A 17,602-nucleotide genomic window follows, 5' to 3' on the forward strand; every position below is an offset into this window, starting at 1 on the left:
TCTCTCCACACCTGGTCTCTCCACATTTACCATCACTTCATTCCTCACCTAGTCAATACAGACACATGCACAGAAACACACACACAATCAATTACTTGTCTTCTTACCTGGTCACACATACACAGTATCTTCCTTTTCTCATGCAGTCTCTCTCACACACATGCATCACTATCAGTTTCTATTTCTCGCCCAGTCTTACAGAGAGACATGTAGCAGTAACCTGCAGGGCATCCTTGGTGACCTAGGGGTTAAGTCTCAGCACTGCCGTTGAGGCGGTCTCCTGAGACAGAGTGGCCTGAGTTTGATCCCCTGACAGGGAGCTAACCTACATGACACCACAGAACTCTCCTGTCTCGCTGGCTGTTCCCTTTAGCAGTGTCTTTTAATGGATCGTCCTGTTCTGTTCCCCACTCTGTCTCTAGTGAATCCTCTCATCCCCTCCATACCTCTGGTCTACACCCCAGTTATTCTATGCAATAATAAGTAAAATAAAATCTTACAATAAAGGAATCATCCTTTTTTTTCCCCACTGACTTATGTTTAAAGATTTATTTATTCATACAAAAGCTGAGGTACAGGCCAGTGGTGGGGGAGGGTGAGAGGATTCACCAGAGACAGAGTGGGGTGCAGAACAGGCAGAAGGACCAAAAGCACTGCTGAGGGGAGCAGCGTGCGAGACAGGAGAGGTCTGCCGCCCCTTGTGGGTATCTCCCTGACTGGCTGGGAACCGACTCAGTGCTGCAGAGGATGAGGCCAGCTTCACAGCGCTGCGCTCAACCCACTGTGCCACTGGGGAGGCCCGGAATAATTATTAAAAAAAAAGGAATAATCTGCTTCTTAATTCCTAACTGGCCACAAGGATACAGAATCCCGACTTCATTCCTCATCTATTCTCCTACACACCAGTGACCGGACTGCTCACCTGGTCACAAACACACATCACGACCAGTTTCTTCAGTCTTCCGCAAGTTTACATAACAAACATTCAGATGCTTTATTTCTAATATGTGAAATGACTCTTTTCCTGGTCACACACACACACACACACACACACACATTTTTTTCCAATTCAGACCTTAACGATTTTATTGTTTTATTATTATTACTTAATTATCATTTTAATGTTTAATAATTATAATTTAATAATCATTTCATTATTTAATTATTTCAGCTTGGGGCGGAGCAGGTCCAACTGCCTACTGGCCCCACCCAGCCTGGGGTCCACTTGCTGTCCCGCCCCAGGCTAGCATGGGGGCAGAGGAGATCTATCTGCAGGCTAGGCCCAGCCCAACCATGGGGGGGGTCTGAGTAAGTCTACCTGCTGGTTGGAACCTCCCGAGCCTGGGATGCTGAGGAGGTCGACCAGGTGGCCGGCCCCTCCCTAGCCTGGGGGCTTTAGATATCCCCCTGCTAGCCGGCCCCAGCACACCCTGGTGTCTGAGGAGGTCGACCTTCTGGCCTGCCCTTCCCAAGCATGGGGGCTGAAGAGGTTTCCCTGCTGGCCGGCCCCAGTCCAGCCAGGGTGCTGAAGAGATCGACCTGTCGGCCGGGCCATCCCAAGCCTGGGGGCTGTAGAGGGCTCCCTGCTAGCCAGCCCCAGCCCTGGGGGGGTCTGAGGAGTTCGACCTGCTGCCCAACACCAGTCCAGCCTACAGGCTGAGGAGGTGGACCTGCTGCGGGCCCCTGAGCAGACTGTGGGCTGAGGAGGTGGATGTGCCGGCCAGCCCCAGCTGAGCCTGGGGGCTGAGGAAGTCGAGCAGCTGGCATGTCCCAGCCTATCCTTTGGGCTGAGAATTTCCTCATGCATTCAATTATTTGGTAATTATTCTTTAATAATTATGTGATACACATTGGATTATAAAGTAATATATTCATTATTTTATAATAGTTATTGAAGGATTGCTTAATCATCATTTAATTACCTAATAATCATTTATTTACGGTATAATTAGTTTTGAATTATTTAATTATAATTTAATGACTTTATGATTGTTATTTAGTTGTCTGATGAAAATTTAAATACTCTGTATTATCTACTTAATTAATTGTAGTTTAATTACTTTCTCATTATTTAATTATCGATCAGCATTGAATATCTTCATATCTTTTAATTATTTTATAGTTGCTATGCCCTAATGATTTAATCATTTCATTCTTAAATAATCACTAAATTGCTTTTTATTTATTATTTAATTATTTAGAAAGCATTTTTTTGTTTTATAATTAATATTTCATTCTCATTCAATGTTCTTTTTTTATAATTCAATGATCCTTTCATTACTTCATTATTTCAGCTTCGGGGCTGTGCAAGTCCACCTTTCTCCCAGCCACAGCCCAGCCGAGGGGCTGAGGCCGTGGACCTGCTGGCCGGCTCCAGCTATCCGTAGACTCTGGATATGGACCTGCTGCCCGGCCCCCTCCCAGCCTGGGTGCTAATGAGGTCGACCTGCTGGCCGGCCCCACCCCAGCCTGCAGTCTGCGGATGTTGACCTAGGCGCCCCCCCCCCAAGCCTGTGTGCTGGGGAGGTCGACCTGCTGGGCGGCCCCACCCCAGCCTCGAGTCTATGGATGTTGACCTGCTGGCCGGCCCCTCCCGAGCCTGGGGTTGAGTAGGTCGACCTGCTGGCCGGGCCCAGCCCACTCTGAGGTCTGAGGAGGTCGACCGGGTGGCTGGCCCCTCCCTAGCCTGGGGGTTTTAGATATCTCCCTGCTAGCCGGCCCCAGCACACCCTGGTGTCTGAGGAGGTCGACCTTCTGGCCGGCCCTTCCCAAGCATGGGGGCTGAAGAGGTTTCCCTGCTGGCCGGCCCCAGTCCAGCCATGGGGCTGATGAGGTCGACCTGCTGGCCGGCCCCGCCCAAGCCTGGGGGTTGTACAGGGCTCCCTGCCGGTCAGCCCCAGCCTTGCGGGGGTCTGAGGAGATCGCCCTGCTGCCCAACACCAGTCCAGCCTACAGGCTGAGGAGGTCGACCTGCTGGCGGGCCCCTGAGCTGACTGTGGGCTGAGGAGGTCGATCTGCCTATTATCAGTCTATTCTGATAATCACTGACTTTAAATTGGAAAGCTTGGTGATGTAACATTTAATGCAATTATTGGCAACATTGTGATTTAGTTCTATTGCTTTACCATTTGTTTTATGGTTGTTACTTCTGTAATGTTTTACTCTTTTCTGATTTTTTTTTTTGCTTTAAGTGTTATTAGAATTTTATTTTCATGTGACTACTAGCTTTTTTAGCTTAATCTTTTACATTATTGTAATGATTGCTCTAAGGATTACAATAGATATTCTTTTTTTTCCCCATTCAACTTGTTTATAACATTTCATACAAACTGTAGAAAGGAGGTATTCATCTCTTATGCCATAGTAGAAATATTTACCACTCACACATTACCTTGTTCTGAACATTGTCCTTTAGAATTTCTTGTAGTACTGGTCTGTTGGAAATGAATTATCTTAGTTTTTCCTCTATTTAGATGTGGATTCATTTCACATTTATTCCTAAAGGATAATTTTTCTGAATATAGAATTTCAGGTTTTTTTCTTTAATTGCTTTCAGGAATTTGGTTTACTGATTTCTGATGAGAATCAGTGTTAAATAAATTATTATTTCTCCATCGGGAATTGCTGTTTTCCTTTGCTTGCTTTCAATATTTTTTTTTCTATTTAGTGTTTGCTGCTTTGACTATGAAGTGACAGGCATGGATTCCTTCCTATTTATCCTGCTTTATTTTTGCAAACTTCATGAATATTTGCATTTGTATATTTCACCAGATTAGAAAAATATTGATCATTATGTCTTCAAATATATTGTTGGCCCAATTCACTCATGTTTTCTTCTGGAACTGCAGTTAAATATTTTGCTAAATATTTTGACATAGGTCTACCTATGAGGCTTTTATTTTTCAACTTTTTTCTAACTTTTCTGACTTTCTCTCATTCAATTAGTTAAATTTCTTAAGTTTTAAATATTTTTGCATTTTGTATTTTCACCTATAGAATAAGTATTTATTTCTTTCTCTTTCTAGATGTCTATTTTCTTTTTTCTTTTTTCATTGATTATATACTTTCCCTTACATCTTTAAATATTATAATTGCTAGTAAAAATACTTTGCTACTAATTGTAACTTGTGAATTATCTCAGGATTATCTTTCCTCTTCAAAATGGATCAAATATTTTGGTTTTCATATGTAGGTTATTTTGTATTATATTTTGAACATTGTTCTCCTATAGATGTTTAGGACTTTTATTCATTTTAAAGCTTTTACAATTTTGTTGTTATAGATGTTGTTTTAGACTGGAAATGAACTTGTTTTTAGGAATTCAGTTCTAAGTTACATTTTTTCAAATTCAGTTTAGTCTGTTAGTCCTTTGCTGAAAGCTCTCAGATTGTATGGTTCAGGAATGAAACATTTGCGCAGAGTTTATACACAAAATTGGGGCACTTATTTTGCTAGGCTTTGCATTTATTGGATGTACCCTCACTTTCAAGATGCTTTTAGTTACCTCAAATTCTATCATCTGCTTTAAGTCACAAGCCTTACGTGGTCTAGCAAAATGTTAGCTACTCTACGGCTAACTTTTACTTAAAACTTAGAAATCAAAAGGCATCCAAACATCTTGTTTCAACATATTTTTACTCCCAAAACAATCTTTCTGCTATAGTGCACTTTAATGTATTTGTTTTAAAGTAATAGTTCCTAGTTTATAGTTCTTAGATACAATTGCATTATGTCCTCTGGCAGATTATTTGATTACAATGGATTACGGCACTAATCTTTTTTTTTTAATTTTTTTTAAGAGAGGCATGTTTATTTATTTATTTGTTTGTTTGTTTTGTTTATACATGCACTGGGTACAGTCAGAAGCGCAGGGGAGGGTGAGAGAATTCACCAGAGCCAGAGCGGGGAGCAGAGCAGGCAGAAGGACCGAAGTGTAACAGGGTGGTCCCCAGGAAAGGGGGAGGTTCCCTGCCCCACCCAAGGGAGGGTGGAGCTGAGCAGGAAGAGGAGAAGCAGAAGAAGAGACTGAGGAAGGAGCAGGATGGAGCCAGAAGGAGACCTGGAGGAGGCGCATGGACCCTAGAGACACGTAAAAAAAACTGTGCTTGTCTTTTGGTCGTGGACTGGGTAACACAGATGTGGGTGAGACCCGTGGGGAGGTGACAATGGCAGCTTTTATCTTGATGTTGATTTTGCTCTTTTCCTTCCGGGCTTGTCTGGTTGTTTGTGACCCTTTTCTGTGGGTCCCCACTGGAAGATGCTTTAGACTTGTAGCAGGCTTTGGGGCCTTGCTCTGGGCCAATCCCATTTGGATGGACTTTTACCCACGAGGGGACGGGTAACTCTGGATGCTTCATTTAGAAACTAGACTCTTTGCCTTACCTGTATTGTTTCCTAGTTGTATTAAAGTTCCTTCCCATTAAAGTCTCCTATGTTTTGTGTTGATGCGGCGGATGGCAGAACCCATTTAGAATAGGCAGGTTTGCGGGGTTTGGGCTGCCCCTCTCCCTGTCCTATAACAGAAGGACACTGCTGAGGGGAGCAGCGGGCTGCAGGAGAGGTCTGTGCGCCATGTGGGACCCTCCTCCGGTGGCCGGGGAGCAGCCGGGGATCGAACCGGCGCCGCAGAGGCCGCGGGCAGCTTCGCAACCCAGCGCTCAACCGCTGCACCACCGGGGAGGCCCCTCTTTATTTTTTTTTTTAAACATAAGCTGTTCTAACTACCCATGAATACTGGAAATTTATTGATGATGTATAATTATTTTACTTCCTTATTTGTTTTTACACGATATAGGATTTCTTGCCACAGGTGTGGCACCATAGTTTTCCTACCATCAAAGCACCCACAGTCCTCCAACCTAGTCTTGTTTTTGTGCTGCTTACCTAGTTGTATAAATGATTATAAATTACCTATTTCATTTTCTCCCAATATCTTTCAATAATCAGAGCCTGAGAAATAAAACCCCACAAGGGCAGTAGGAACCTACGACCACATTTAAATATTCAGAGATTCAGAACAATTTTGATATATACTCTTGCTTTAATTACAATAAAGAACCCTATAGAAATATGAGCAAATATAGATGAAAATATTTTCTTGAGGGTATTTTTGAATTAAAATCCTCTCTCCCCAGTCACAAGATGTTGAGTATATATTTAAAGGTCCTGTGTCATAGAAGTTATGGTACAGGTCTTTCTTACATAAAAATCGGACTGTCAATAGGAATGTAATTAGAGCCGTGTTTTCTGATAGCACTGATGCTTCTAAACCAATCATCCACAGCACCTTAACTTATCAATTTCTCTGAAAATGGAATTTGCCGAATGAATTTCTAAAACTAAAGGTTTTGTATACAGTCACAGAAAACAAAAAGGATAGCTTGAGCAAAAGGAATTATTTCCAAAAATAAGTTCTTATTAAACACAAGGAGGATGTTTAAGCTATCCTAATCCAAACCATTATAAGTATATAAGCTCTCCAAGACACAGTACTGGACTGGAGACAGACTTGTGTCTTGTTAAACAAAAGATACAAAGTTTATGCAGACATTATTTGGACTTTTTGGGGAAATACATATGCATATGCACACACACTTTTGTAAATGTGCATAGATTGTCATTGAATATTTTTAAGAAAGAATTCTATTAAAAAGTGAGTCTAACTAATGTCTATGTTTCTGACTTTTTCTCTATCCTTGTCATTCTAACTTATCAGTCCTGCTGAGAAACTTAAAAATGAAGGTTTAGTGTTTTACTGAATATGATTTTCATTTTTATTGTTTAACCCAATATGAATTTTTATTAGACTTGCTGAATTTTAGCATTGATTTCTCTGCAATTTCCTAAATGAGTTTCTGTCACTGTGGGGTACTATGACCAGATTAGTAGGTAGAGCACAGGTTTATTATTAGACTTCTATAAATAATGCATATTCACTTATACAATGTAAATTAGTGCTGAAAATTATTTTGTAAAAAAAGTGAAATTTTGTGCCTCGCCGGTGGCACAGTGGGTTGAGAACGGTGCTGTGGGACTGTCTGCAGCCTCTGCAGCATGGGTTCGATTCCTGGCTGTTTAGGGAGCTACCCACTTGGCGTGGCTATCTCCCCCACTGCTCCCCTCAGCAGTGGATTTCAGTCATTCTGCCTGTTCTGCTCCCCACTCTGTCTCTGGTGAATCCTCGCTCCCTCCCGCACCTCTGGCATGTTCCCCAGTTTTTATATAAATAAAAATATATCTAAAAAAAATATGAAGTTTTTAAGTTAAAGGATATGTGATCTCAAGTTGATAGAATGGTGCTGATTTCTTGCTCTCCTAGATCTTGAATTAAGTGTTGGCTAGAACATTCTGGGTAAATAAGACTATTAACCTTTGGTATATCAATATCAGCTTTAAATTTATTATTTTAAAGATTTATTTATTTGTGCATACAAGAGCTGGGGTACAGGCCAGAGATGCGAGGGGTGGTGGGTGGGTGAGAGGATTCACCAGAGACAGAGTGAGGAGCAGAACAGGCAGATTAACTGAAAACACTGCTGAGGGGAGCAGCGGGCGAGACAAGAGAGGTCTGCTGTGCCATGTGGGTATCTCCCTGGCCGACTGGGGATCAAACTTGTGCTGCAGAGGGTACTGCAGATAGCTTCACGGTGCTGTGCTTAACCCTTTGGCCACCAGGGTGGCTTGATAGTTGTTTCATTTCATGTGGGCTCAATCTTCTATTTTGTTTTGTTTTGTTTTTTAAGATTTATGCATATAAGAACGGGGGTACAGGCCAGAGGTGCGGGGCATGAGAGAATTCACCAGACACAGAGTTGGGAACACAACAGGCAGACTGACTGAAATACACTGCTGAGGGGAGCTGTGGGTGACAGGAGAGGTCTGCCATGCCATGTGGGTATCTCTCTGCCCTGCCAGGGATTGAACTTGGGCTGCAGAGGCTGTGGATTGCTTCATAGTGTGGTGCTTAACCCCTTCGCCACGAGGGAGTCCCATCAGCTTTAAATTTAAAGGCTAATTAGTTGGAGTCATGAAAACTGGAATTAGAAATATACTTGTCCAAGCTACTTGATATCCTCATTCTTTTCATTTTGTTTTCTATAAGTCAAATATGACAAAGCTCAGTGATGGTTAGAGTTGAAGATGACTGATTCCTCATATGTAATTTTGTGAGCAATAAAAGCAAATGCCATTCAAATTATAAATAACAATGGAAATTAAGCATTCCCTTGTTTAAAGAACTAATTTGAAATATGATGAGACATTAGATATATAATCACTATATTGGTATTTAGTATGGATAAAAATTAGAAACAATAAATGCTCAAAGTTACGTTTTAGAAAAAATATTTAATAACACATAAGATAATCACAAGATCTTGCTAAATTGAATAGAATACAAATCAGTAGATATAATATTAATCTAATTTGTGGGCCTCCCCTCATGGCGCAGCAGTTGAGCGCTGGGCTGTGAAGCTGCCTGCAGCCTCTGCAGCGCCGGTTCGATCCCCGGCTGCCGGCGAAGGTCTCACATGGTGCACAGACCTCTCCTGCGGTGCCTGTTGCTCCCCCAGCACTGGGTATTTCATCAGTCTGCCTGTTCTGTTCCCTTCTCTGGCTCTGGTGAATCCTCTCACCCTCCCGTGCTTCTGACTGTACCCAGTGCTTGTATAAATAAATAAATAAATCTTTAAAAAATATTAATCTAATTCATAATGTATGAATATTAAAATGAACTATATATAACAGGCTGACATTGTTTAACTCCCCATAAAAATTATATGTGATTTTAAATGTTTTCTTATTTGGCTAAACTATATTTTCTAAGAATAATTAGAATTATTTCTGGCTAATCTATAAGTTCTAAAATTAACATTTTTGAGTAAGGAAAAGTGGCCATTAAAATAAAGACTTTTATTGTTTAGTGCAGTTATAGATTTGCAGAATAATTAAGCAGAGGATATATAAAGTTTCATATCTTAAAAATCATCAACAAGCCCAAGGCCACAAAATTTTTTTGCTATGTTCTAATTATTTTGTGATTTTGTGTTTTACATATAGATTTATGGCCAGATTTGTGTTAACTTTTATGAAATTTATGTCCATAAATTTAGATTTATATTTTTATGTAAAAATATTCCACCACCATTTATTGAAAGGGTTCTATTTTCTCCACTGAATTGCCTTTGCATTTTTGAAAAAGAACAACTGAATATATTTGTGTGCCTCTATTTCTAGGCTCCCTGTTTTTATTCACTGGTTTACTTATCAGTTGCTTTGCCAATACCACACTGTCTTGATTACTGTAGCTTTCTACTGAATCTTAAAGGTAGGGAATCACTCCTTTGACATTGTTCTTCTTCAATATTGTATTGACTGTTGTAGGGTCTTTGTCTTTTCCTTTGAACTTTAGGGTTAGTTTGTTGACATCCACAAAATAACTGGCTGAAAATTTGATGGGGACTAAGTTGAATATGTAGATCAATTTGGATGAAAGTGACATCTTTAAAATACTGCATTTTTTTCTATTTGTGAACAGGAAGTATGTTTTTCTATTTTTCAAGTTTTTATTTCATCAGAGTGCTGTAGATTTTCTCAAATGTGTACAGGATCTTCTTCACTGCTCACATTTTGTTCAATTATGCCTAATTATTTCCGTCTCCCACTTCTGTATTACTGGTTTTCAGGTAAACCAGGGAGGGCATTGATTGCCTCCACCAACAGGATGTAGAATCCCCAGAACCAGAGATGGTTGTCCCAGTGGTAGATCCCAGCTGGGACCACAACAATGGGAGAATGAAATGTTGGTCTATAAAGAGTGTTTATTGGTAGGACTGCAGCAGGGAACTCCCAAGCAAAGAAATTTCAGTAAAATTCTACAGCTTGAACATAGAGATAACAAGGATGCATCAGAGTTCCTTGAATGAATTATCCAGAGATGTACCACCCACCCGGATATAAATCCAGATGCCCCAGCAAATGCTCATCTGATTACTATGGCGTTCATGACACATAGTGCCCTAGATATGAGGAGAAAGTTAGCAAAGGTGGATGGTGTCACAGAGATGAATCCATCCCAATCGGCAGACTTGGCATTTCGGGTTTATAGTAACAGAGAGGACAGGAGACCAAAACCTGGATGCTTTTTATACAGAGGGAGCACAGGACAGAGGTTCAGAGAAACAGTGACAGAATGGGGAGAGCATCCCAGGAGAAGTGAACCCCTAGGGCGAGATCAGTGTACTTACTGCAGGAAAGAGGGACATTGGAAGTACAGTTGTCCCAAATTACAGGTATATAGGAGACAAAATAATGACAGAAGGCAGGAAAGATGGCTGATGACACCACAACATGATGATTCATACAAGGGTTCCAGGAGAGAATACTGATGGAGTGCAAGGTTCTGGAACCAGGATAGAGGAAAGGAGACAAAGGATAGCACAGAGTAGAGGCTCAGACGAAGACAAGAAGGAATATGGACAGAGTAGAAGGAATCAAGAGGCAATTACAGAGGAGAGGAGACAGATGGTAGTACATGGAGAAGGTTCAGATGAAGAATAGGGGGCCCAGGGGTTCCACTAGATCTAAAAGAGCCCCGGGAGGAACTGACCCAAAGACAAAAACCCACTGGTCTTGTAAACCCATTGGGGACCCGAAATATTTAAAAAAAAGAGAAAACTTATATGTTACTCTCTTGTCTTCTTTTCCAGCTACTGTGGCAGGATACTCCAGGACTCACTTTCTGAAAAAACTCGGAGATGACAAATACGCTCTAACCAATCTTCCTTTCAAAGTTTAGGACATAGGAAATAACATCTGAAATCATGCAGTTTTGCTGTCAGTACTTTCTCTTTAATAATTTAATTTTTATTACATAGAAAGGCCTTCAATCTTGATTTTGGTATTTCCTTTTAACCTTTGCCTTTTTTTTTAATCTTTGAGTTTTTTTTTTTTTTGTCATCTTGGTCTATGAGTGAAACTAAAGAGCTCTCTTTAGTTAGCTACAGTCTATATGTTGTATGTCTTGTGTCCTTGCTTTGGCCTCTAGTGGTTTTAAAATTGGTATAGATGGTGCCTATAGACATTGGGGGAAAAAAAGTCTCCAGTTATGAGGAAGAACTAAAGGTTATGGTTTGAGTGTCAACATTGTATTACTGACCTGGGCTGGAGCTTTCATAAAGATTAAATATTGTTGTTCCTGCTGTTTTTCTGATATCTATGACAAAAGCTTCCTAGAAATTCAGGCCTCCCCTGGTGGCTCAGTGGTTGAGTGCTGGGCTGCGAAGCTGTCTGCAGCCTCTGCGGGCACAGTTCGATCCCCGGCCACCAGTGAGGGTCCCACATGGTGCATAGACCCCTCTTGGTGCGCCCACTGCTCCCCTCAGCAGTGTATTTCGTCAGTCTGCCTGTTCTGTTCCCTGCTCTGACTCTGGTGAATTCTCTCACCCTCCCGCGCTTCTGACTGTACCCAGTGCTTGCTTGTATAAATAAATAAATCTTTAAAAAAAAAAACTGTCTTAAAAAAAAAAGTTCCCAGAAATGTAAATTGAAGTAAAATTTGGTAGTCTTTCATTTGGTTGATAAAAGGAAATTTTGTGGAACCTCAGTAGAGCACCTGAGACACTCCACAAAATTTCTCTTTTTCTTCTGGGGAGAATTTGTCCTATTTGGTTTCCTCAGTAAAGAAAACTGGAAGGGAAGCATCATCACTTGGCAAAATGATAAAACTTCGGCATGTATAGAAATGTTAACACTGTTTCCTGAAACTTGTGTAAAACCTTTCATTACCTATGTATGTAAATTGCCTGTGTTGATTGTTGTCCCACAATACTGTGTATGTCAATGGTTTGGTATCTGCAGAAATTGTTTCTGGAGAAAAAGACCCCAAATGATTCCAGTTAATAGAACTTTGACAGTGAGAATTTCATACAAAGGACTGAATAGACTGGTGAAATAAACCTGATTTTTACTAAGTTTTGGTTGAAATAATACTGGTAATTTTGTTTACATTTTGTTTTGATTCAAAGGAAATTTTCTCATTTTGACCAACCAGGATAGGCAGCAATATTGCATTGTGTTTCCCAGCAGAGTAACTAGTGTTTGCGTTTTCTCTCCCCTTGATACCAACACAGTATGAAACATAGTGGTAGTAATTTTCAGTGCTCATGGCAGAGTATTTTTGCATAACTTCAATGGGGAATTTTGTTTGCTTAAACTAGAAAATTGGAAACATGTTCCATTGGGTGGCTTTGATTGGAATTCTTCCAGGCAGTTGAATTTGAGCTGAACCAGGAAGAGAACCTGCTCTTTTGTTTGTAGGGTTCCAGAGACCTCCAAAGATGGTGAGGAAGCTGCCTCCATTGGCAGGACTGGACGCCCGGGAAAAAGCAAAAGACCTGGTAAACCTTGAGACGAGGACACACCAGGTGGACTCTGGAGAGACCAACTTCGTTCCTGCGCAGACCAGATGCCAAGAGTTCACTCTGATCCTATGTGGGGTATTCCAGCACAGCCCGCTAAAACTGCTGTTGGTTATGCTGTCCAATGTTTTATGCAAAAATAGGTTAAATGGTTTAAAAGTAGATTTAGGTTTTTTTTTTTTTTTTTGTTCTTGCTAAACAGCCATCTGTGTTTCTCCATCATAACTTCTTTTAAGTTTGTGGCCTTTCCTGACTCATCTTTCAATGTTTTCCAGAGAACTTGCCCACGTGGAAGAAAATGCACACCACATAATGACTTTTTATTTCCCATGAATCCCTAATCAGGTTCCTTTGTTCACAACCAAGTAGTTAAAAAAAAAAGATTTAGTTTGCAAATTTTCACTATATTGTTGGATAAAGTTGGGGTCAAGGTGGACTAGAACTTTAGGATCAGTTAATCAGTTTTTAAGATTTTTTTTTTTCTTCTTCTTGTGATTTTGATATTTTTGCTGTTTTGTTTTGGCTAGTGCCTCCCGATGATTTTCTTTTGGCATGGACTTAATTCTCTTCCAGGAATAGAGGACTTTTGTTTGCCACACTTGACGAAACCTGGAGACTGGTTTTTGTTCTAAACTGGAACCCTGAGAAATTATCATCTGAGCCTGAACCCCAGCATATACACATCTGACCTTCAGCAACATAGAAATGGGGGCAAAAAATGAAAGGGGGGAATTGTTGGGGAGAAAGGACGCCCTGAACAAACTCCACAAACTCCACTACACAGGTTTATGTGGACTCCTCCCCCCCACTCCAGACTAAACACCGGGAACTACAAATCGCATAATGCAAACTTCATGGAAGGAAGGATTGGAGGGAACTGAGGGTGGAGTTAAACAGGCCCAGTATATAACCTGATAGGTGGACCTTGGGCGTTCGCTTGGCATTTCGCCAGCTCTCTGTATGCCGTGTGGGCCCCGTGTGCCATGAGGGACTCCAGCTCGATGGAGCTAGTAGGATGCATTCACCAATTTATCTCCCTCTCCTTGAGTTCTTCATTCCCCCTTCTTTTGTAAATCATTTATGAACCTTTCTGTGTGTCTGTCTGCAGTTCAGTCTTAAGTTCTCCGGTGAGGACCCACAGTCAGGCAACCCATTTTATATCAGCGTTACCCTGTAACATGAATCACAGGGAGGACACAAAAGGGGGAGAGTGATGGAACTCATCACTTCATTGAGAACTCACTCAGTATGTTTATGATTTGTATGGGAATATTAAGGCTGAGTTAAAGAACAAAACAGTCAGTATAGGGAAAGAACAAATGGTGTAGTTGATTTATGCCAAAAACTCAAGGTACTACGGGGTAATAGATGCTTTACAGACGGAGGGTGTTTAGTGGCATGGCAGTTGTTAATCAACTGCTATTCACATTGCACTTGGGAGTATCTAGGTGTTATATTTTACTAGGAAGAGCGGGGCAGGGCAAGGGAGGAGGGGGCGGGGCAAGGGGAGATCTGAAGCATAGAGCATAGTGGAGCAGCAGGCACAGAGAGAAGAGACCTTCTGCTGCACCACATGCGCTCTAGCTCCATGCCCCCTTACGGGGGCTAACTCCCATGCTCCTTGCGGGTAGCTCCCTGGCCAGGGCTTGAACTCAGGCCGCAGCGGTGACAGCAACCCCTAGGCCATCCTGGAGGCCCCGCCAGGGTCTTAGTTAAATGGAGCCTTTAACCTTTATTAGGAGGCTTCAGGAGAACTACTGACAGCTGCTCCTCCAGCAAGTCAGAAGAGACTGCGGCTGCCCTTCCCTTCCCTCAGTGATCATCACTGTCTCCTCCTCGGGCCCGTGGGTGCTGAGGGAAGATGGCTTTCAGTGGCGCCTCCATGTCTTCATTGGTGACAAGAGGGGGCAAAGTATGGGGATTTTTCAATTCTAAAACAAGTATTTTTCATTGATGAATCAGAAGAAAAACCTACACAGTTCAGAAAGTAATCAGGATTGTACTGATCCTGAAAGATTTCTTTGGTGATGATCATGTGTAAAATCAATATTTAGACGTTTCTAGAGATTTAAGTCTGCAGACTTCTGATGTCCTCATAGAATAATGAATGCTCTTAGCGAGCTGAAGAGACTCAAAAAAACAAAGTAAATAATCCAGTCACAAAATGGGCAGAAGAGCTAAAAAGAAACTTCTGCAAAGAGGAAATGCAAAGGGCCACCAGGCATATGAAAAAATGTTCAACATCACTTGCAATCAGGGAAATGCAAATCAAAACTACCATGAGATACCATCTCACACCAGTGAGAATGGCACGTATTTAAAAAACTAGCAACAACAAATGTTGGTGAGGATGTGGAGAGAAAGGAACTCTCCTGCACTGCTGGTGGGAGTGCAAACTGGTCCAACCACTATGGAGAGCTGTGTGGAGATTCCTCGACCTGCTAAAGACAGAGCTTCCGTAGGATCCAGCGATTCCACTCCTAGGTATTTACCCAAAGGACACAGAAACATCAATTCCAAAGAGCACCTGCACCCCTATGTTTACAGCAGCACTGTTTACAATAGTGAAGCTTTGGAAACAACCCAAATGCCCAAAAATAGATGCCTGGATCAAGAAGAGGTGGTGCATATACACCATGGAATATTACTCAGCATTCAAAAAAGATAAACACATGCAATTTGCAGCAACATGGATGGCGCTGGAAGGGATCATGCTCAGCGAAATAAGCCAGAAAGAAGACGAAAAACACTGGATGGTCTCACTCATAGCAGGAATTTAGAAACCTAAATAAAGGACCAGGAAAAAGACTAATTATAATAAAATAGAAATCAAAATCAACAAGCAACTACAAACCAGAGACACACTATGGAGGGAGGGAGGTGAGGAGGGATTAGGGTCAAAATGAGGGGGGTGGGAATTGTATGGGGAATATAACCAAGATGAAAATGTATACATTGTACAAAAATGAAAAACGATGTAAAAATTATATAAAATTAAAAAAATAATAATGCTCTTCGCGGCTGGGTTACACGCACTGTATGGTAGCCTGAGAGTGAGCAGACACCAGGGGAGAAGTAGGTCCTTGACTGTGTCACTACTGCTGCTTAGTGACAAGAATTCCCGCTGCCTTCTGACAACAGACAATCTTTCATACACAACATCTGCGTTTTCAATCAGCACCTTGAGGGCCTGGAGCATCAAGCTAGAAGCTCTTACAGGCTGTCCTTTTGGGGTTCGGTGGCGGCTTCCTAACATGGGCATGATTGATGAAATCACTGGCCCTTGATGATGATCTCAAGCTACATCCTCGCCCCCTCACAGGAAATACGTACTGATCTCTCCCTCTTACACTGGTATTGTGTACCTTTGACAAATACATACCTATTAGATCATATATGCATAAAAAATATTTTATTTACTGATGTTTATTTTTCCTTTATTTACCTACATTTATTTTAGTTTATGACTATACAGTATATAATTTATGACTATATAATTCTCCTTTCTGAAGGGATTCTCAGCATAAGCTGAACATGATTATCTATTGAGTCAATAGATTGGACAGACACAGCAATCTTTGATGGTGTGATAAAAGTGAGATATTTGGAATCAAGTAAAAACAAATCTGTAAGGCACAAGTAAGTTACACAAACAGATGTTGACTTTCCTTGTTGTACTGACTCTCATCTCTTAATTCACATCTATGGGCCTCATGAGGGGCTACACAAAACCAATGAATGAAAAGAACTCAATTCTGAGAGATAACTTTGCTAGCAGAAAAATGATCCGCTGCCACAATGTGGCGCCATTGCTGCTGCTCTGCAATCTCTCAATAAACACATCTGCAATTGTGCACTTATTTTTTCTCTGTATTTCTATATTTTAAAAATAAAGTACATTGTTGTACATCTTTGTTAGTTCTTTGTTAGTGTAGGATTTCTCCCCTCAAGTGTGGTCGCCATAGTTAACCTACCAGCAAAAGACCTGTAGTTCATGACCTTAGTCTATCCTTTGCACTTGTTTTCTTCACGTTGTATAGAAGAAATGGATTAAGTAGAAGAAGCCATACATTTCTGGGCATTAAAGAATAGTTTGAGTGGTTGTTCAGAAACCTAGAAAAAAATAAGATCGAAATACTGAGGATAAGTAAGCTTGGATGAAAGATAGGTGTATATGATGAAGTAACTTATATCTTGAAAACCAGGGAGTCATTTTGCGGCAGGTGATTTTATCAGAAGGCTTACATCTTGGAAGGTGCAGTGATTTATCTCTCCATATCCTCCAGATATTTCTTAGCTCGTAAGTGTCTTCTAGTACCACCGTCTGAAAATTACAGAAGCTTGGTTAACAACATGGGAATTCACATTGCATTCCCTTAGACTAAAAAGAATAATTTGGACTAATAGGCATATAGCAATCATTGGTGTGACATATGCAGGACCATCAAGAAAGTCCAGAATAATAAGAATACAGAATGATCAATTAAACCAGCAAAGGGGCTGGCTTGAGACAGTACCCTGAGTTGCTGAGCACAGTATATAAAACTAAACTATTGGGCTATTTATGGTGCTGTATCCCCAGCAGCTAGACTACATGTGTCTGAGAGTTAAGGAATAGAAGTATGATGAGCTCTAGTCACCATCATTCATACTGACTACTTAATGTAATTTACACTTCTCATCTGTAAAAGTTAATTTCACTGGAATAAAAATCTTGCCTCCATGGGGTGGGGGTGGGAAAATGATTTTACAAGACATTACAATGAGAATACCACTAAAATTAAAGATACAAAGGGCTACATATTTTGTGCATTAATGCTGGCATGCTAATAGGCAAATAAAAGATTTTATCTATTGATGATGATCTAGTTGCCATAATTGTTTGATTAGTAATGATCCTGCTCACTGTGACAGGTGGGGGAACTCACATTGTGAGTAGGAAGAGCTATTTTACGACCTGAGGGACGCCTGATACTTATATGCCTGAAACAACTGAACACTGGTATTTGTCACAACCATAACCCGATGGGTATATCCCAATTAAGTCTTCCCAAGAGGCAATCAATGAAGACCGGTAGAAGACTGGCTGAAGCACAGCGGTACAAAGTAGAATGAGTGGGAACGGAGAAAAATGATGTCAATTATGGCAAAGTTTCAACTGGAGCAGAGGGGGCTGTGTCTGCTCT

Source organism: Talpa europaea (assembly GCF_964194135.1).
Source record: "Talpa europaea genome assembly, chromosome: 2".
NCBI classification, from domain to species: domain Eukaryota; kingdom Metazoa; phylum Chordata; class Mammalia; order Eulipotyphla; family Talpidae; genus Talpa; species Talpa europaea.